The sequence below is a fragment of the Marmota marmota genome, unplaced genomic scaffold, assembly GCF_001458135.2.
Source record: "Marmota marmota marmota unplaced genomic scaffold, marMar, whole genome shotgun sequence".
Classification (NCBI taxonomy): Eukaryota; Metazoa; Chordata; class Mammalia; order Rodentia; family Sciuridae; genus Marmota; species Marmota marmota.
Window position 1 is genome coordinate 15,986,486 of NW_026000075.1, and position 5,299 is coordinate 15,991,784.

Sequence of the window (5,299 nt, forward strand, 5' to 3'; positions counted from 1 at the left end):
TATATATATATATATATATATATATATGAAATATACCTACCTAACTACCTACCTGTTCATCTGTTTTTCTGTTGAGAAATAAAGAGTGAAATTTGTGTTTTTAAAATGCTCAGATAGTTAAGCAAGGTAAGGGACAGAAAATTGACCACTTGGTTTAGCAATGTGGATGAATAAGAGCAACTGTCCTTAATGTGGGGTACAAAAATATGATTGAAATGATTTAGTGGAAAATTTTAGAAGGACAAATTGGAGAAGCCAGAGTGAACTTCTTCAGGGAGATGTTTTTAATTTCTATGCTTGATAGAAAAGCAAAGATATCTTGTTGTATACAAAAATATTGTAGGTGAGAGACTTTTCAAAAGGGAAGCAAGCATAATGCAAACAGAATCTTGGTAAAATAACACAAGTGAAACGGTACAAAGTTGTGGAGCAAGGTGGTGACAGAGTATAGTTTTCTTACTATCATCTCCCTGCTGATACACTGTAACACATGCACCAAACTACCTTCACAGAGCTAGGGAACACAGAGGATAAACTGCAGTGCCTACTTTTTGTATAACAAAAAGAAAAGACTCATTGAAAACAGGAAGGAAATGTAGCCTGTATGGACCCTCCTCCAGATTTAAGCTCATGAAACTAAGAAAGACACCTCCACTTGTGTAAAGGAGAGAGAATTATGTAAAGATCTTGGACATCAAACCCAGGACCAGTCCTGCCAAAGTGAAAATTAGTGCCAGGCAGACCCAAATTCACACTACTGACCCAACCAACACCCATGGACTGAGCCAGTGGAACTCAATTAACCAGGTAAAAAGGATAATTTCCTGTATCATTCCCTAAACATCTGGCATCGGAAGGATTAGTGTTCACTTGCTGGGGAGCAGGGCAAAATATCTTACTCAAAACTGTTTTGGATCTCAATAACTGGTCTGCTTCAGTGTAAACCAGCACCAGACAGAAACCAAAGGACCCAAAAACTTCACCCAGGGTTCAAAACTTGTGCCTCTGGGTTTGTTCTGGTAGAGCAGACTACAATTTTGACCTACATCATCATCAGCCTTAGAGTGGACCTGAGTCACATCTCCCCTCCCAAGACTAAAAGTTCCTGCACTTTGAGACACGGGTGCTACCTTAACATCATCCTTGGTGGCTAAGGAACTAGTTCTATCACACATTTCCCCATCTTGGGCAGCAAATTTATCCCCAGGCCATGCTTACAGACACATCGTCAAACCTGCTAATATACTAAAAAGAGACTATGCCCTAGAGGAATGTCTTGTGTTTCATTTTGCATCACCACCAACTGTAATTCAAGTCTCAATGACCCTGAGACTTCGCAGGGCCTTTTGACTGTGAAATTCAGGAAATTCCCCAAATAACATCAGTCTAGATATATCCAAAACTGCTTTCACAAATGATTTTCCAATCTTAGGCAGCATAGTTTGGAGCAAGACCATGCATGCTGGGAGTAGGGAAGGGTTGTATGCACAGGACTTTGACATGGTTCTTTGCATTAGCCTCCTAAAAGTTAACATTGAACGGATCCTAAAAGCATCCAACATCAAGCCCACAGGTGGACAGTGCCTTTGAAACAGACACAGTGCCAGGGGAGACACATGACTTAGTTAATCAGAACTTTATTCTTGCCAACATCTCTTGTGGGCTAGTTGCAGTGGTCTTGGGACATGAATACGTCTCTGCAATGGAAGCTCACAGTAGTGTGAATCTATGTCCTACCACAATGGTGCACTCATCTTGGAGGTGGGTCATAGTGTTAAGCTGTGACACAGCTTTGTAGCATATGTGGTCACCGGCATATGTAGGACGCTGGGACTGGTCCATCCATTGGCAATTCTGCCCAGAGTCAGGCAGAATCCTGCAGTGAATGATCACAGTCCACTGACTGTGGATGAGGCTTTCGGGCCTATCTTTGACACAGAGCAACGCTTCTAAGGGCAGACTATATATCCCAAGTACTCTGATGGTTCATTCAGAACAATTTATCAACTGCTGTTCTGAGCCAATCCTAGGGTTACATCGCCTCCTAGTGCTGATATAATGACAGTACACCAAGAGCAGATTAAACTCGAACTCAGGTGTCAGTCATTACCGAGTAGTTTAAGTGACTAGAGGCTCAGAGAAAATAATGAGATTGCTTAGCATTTTTGAAGAGACAGGCACAAATAAATGCTGATTAGGAAGACTGGAATTAATAACCAATATTTCATTTCCCAGATTACATTATGTACCAATGAGAACCATGAATTTACTAGGAATTATGACATCAATTAATAATCAAAATAAGGTCTCAGAAGTTGACTCAGGAGCCAGCTCAACATCATATACTAATTAGAATGAGAATATCCTCAGACAAACAATTTAAAACAACCATTTTAAGAAAACTTAACAAGATTGGAGGAAATAAGGACAAATTATTCAATGGCTTATTGAAATTAAAAGCATGAAAGAAATAAAATTCTAACAGAAGTTGTGTGGTGAAAAATAAAGTAAGTGAAATTCAACATGTGATGTGAGGAGATAGGTCAAATTAAGAAAAGAATTAGTGAGTTTGAAGATAGTATATTTGAAAATACATACTTTGATAAGAAAAAAAACGAATGAAGAGGAATAAAGAAAGCTTACAGAAAATTTTGGACACTATGAAAAGAGCAAAAATCTGAATTATTGAGGTACAGGAGAAATTTGAGAAAGCCAAAAGGGTAGAAGGCTTATTAAAGAAACAATAATAGAAAACTTCTAACAACTAAAGAAGTATGTGAATATCCAGATGTACAAAGGTCAAAGGTCACCAATCAGATTGAATTTGAACAAGTCTACCCAGAGATATCTTACAATTTATCTCTCAAAGGTGTGAGATAAAGAGAAAATTTCCATAGATGCAAGAGAAAAACAATATTCTATAGAGTGTTCCAATTTGTGTAATAGCAAACATCTCAGGAGATACCTTAAAGGCCAGGAGAGAGTGACATAAGATATTCTTAAATACTAAAGGAAAAATAAATTCTACACTTACTTTTCATCCTTCTTGTATTTAAAATTTTTGGTATGCCACTTTGTTTCTCTATTGCCAATTTGTTTCTATATTGTAGAATAAACAGCCAACAAAGAATATAGCAAAGCTATCCTTAGAAAAGGAGAGATAAAAAATTAATAATAATGAATAATAATAATAATAAACAACTATATCTGCACTATAACTATCCTATAAGAATTGCTAAAAGAAATTCTTCAAACTGAAAGAAATACATGTTGATGGGTGACAAAAAAACAAGAAGGTACAGAACTCATTGATAAGAGCAACAACATAGATGAATTCAGTATGTTCTAATATTGTAGGTATTGTACACAAAGCACTCATATATACAGTAAACATTGAAAAACAAAACAATAAATACTTATGGTGATGTTAAGAAACTGGCAATATAGAAACAAAGTGGTATACCAAAAATTTTAAATACAAAAAAGAATGAAATGTGTTGAATTTTCTTATTAGTATATATTTTACTTTTTCTTCTCATTCTTATTTTTATCTGATTTTTATATTCATGCTCACATAGTATCATTACAAAACAGTTTCATATAAGCAAAATGTATTTTTGTAAGCCTCAAGTAACTGCAAAGCAAAAATTTATAATAGAGAAACCAAAACAATAAGCCAAGCATCAAAACCCACTACTGGAGAACAACCAAGAAGGTGGGCTAGAAGGAGGCTGCATTCCTTGTGCCTCCATAACCTGGATTCAAGCAGTGGAAATACTGTTTCTCACGAGTTATTAGAGGAACTCTGAGAGCTGCTCCCATGCAGGAATCCCTGCTACCATGTTTGTACAGCATCCTCACAGGACCCCCAGCCACCCACCCGCATAGGATCCCTTGCTGCTGCTCCTATGTGGTACCCCATCTACCAGCATGGGTCTCTCCCAGTCACCTCCTAAGATGGATGTGACTAAGATGGAGGTGTCTTAAGATGGACACTGCAACCACTGCCATAGTCACCAGCCCCTGGGGACACTGAATAGGGTCTGGAGACATGCCAGCCACAACACTGCACACTGCAAAGCTGCATTTTCAAACATGCCACTCAACTCCACCGCCCTGCCCGGCCCAACACCCCATCTCTAAAAGTAGCTGCCTCCATCTTGGTACACCTTTGTCATTAACTCAGGTTATCCTTGCTACCACCATTGCCATCTTTACTTGGGGCAACTCCCAGCTTGGGACACCAGACTGGGGCCTAGAAGCAATATCAAGGTATCTATAGTCCCCCAAATCCCCCTTCTCCCCCACATCCACTAATCAAGCACAGTGTACAGTGGCCAGTCCATAGCTTGCAAAACCTGGCCCTGACTTGCTAAATATAAAACAGCTCTTGCAGGAGGTGTGCAGCCCCCAGAGTACAACCCACAAGACCTCTGGAGAGAGAGGTTCCTGATTGGGAAGTAGAAAGGGAGGAAGTGAGTAAGATACAGTTTAGAGGCTAAATAGAGACCAGGAATCATGAGATCTACAGGTGATATAAGGAGATAAGACCAGGGGACCACATCACATGTGCAGGCCCCAGAGGAGTTCCTTGGAATGCAGTTTCCCAACAGGGACTGGCAAGTACTATACCACATATCCAGGAGTTCTGCTCCCAAAACCAACCCTCTCACCTTAATAACCTTCACCATCCTGAGGGTGGAGATACCACCAAACAACTGACAACCCCACCTATGGAATGAGAAAGGAAGCAGGACAGAATCTGAACTCCAAAAGAATCAATCCTTTTTCCTTTTCTTTTTCATTTTTCTTTTTCTCTCTTTTCTCCCACCCTCACACCCTCAACATTTGCAAAACCAAGTATTTTCCATGTATTAGGCTACTGAGGATTAGGATGTCTGAATAATATATTGCAGTTGTGTTGTATATTATTTTATCTCCTATTTTTCCTTTTTTTAAAAAAAAAATTGTCTTAATTCCTATATTTGTTTGTTTGTTTTTTTGTACTCTCTGTATTGTCTCCCTGAAAGTACTTGTCTTCACAAAATCACCTTCTCTCTTTTATTCCTGCTACCAGCCAACTGCTTTTGATTCCTCTTTCATGCTTCCTAAGATCTAATAACTTTTTATCCTCACCTCCTATCTCCTTAACATCTCATCCTATACCCACCCCCAGTTCTCTCTTTGTCCACCATCAAAAACTGTAGACACTTTTGCAAACATACTGTTTATATCATAGATAATAATTGAACTCATTATGTCTGTATATTATGACAAAACTGTAAATGTTTTAATAGGA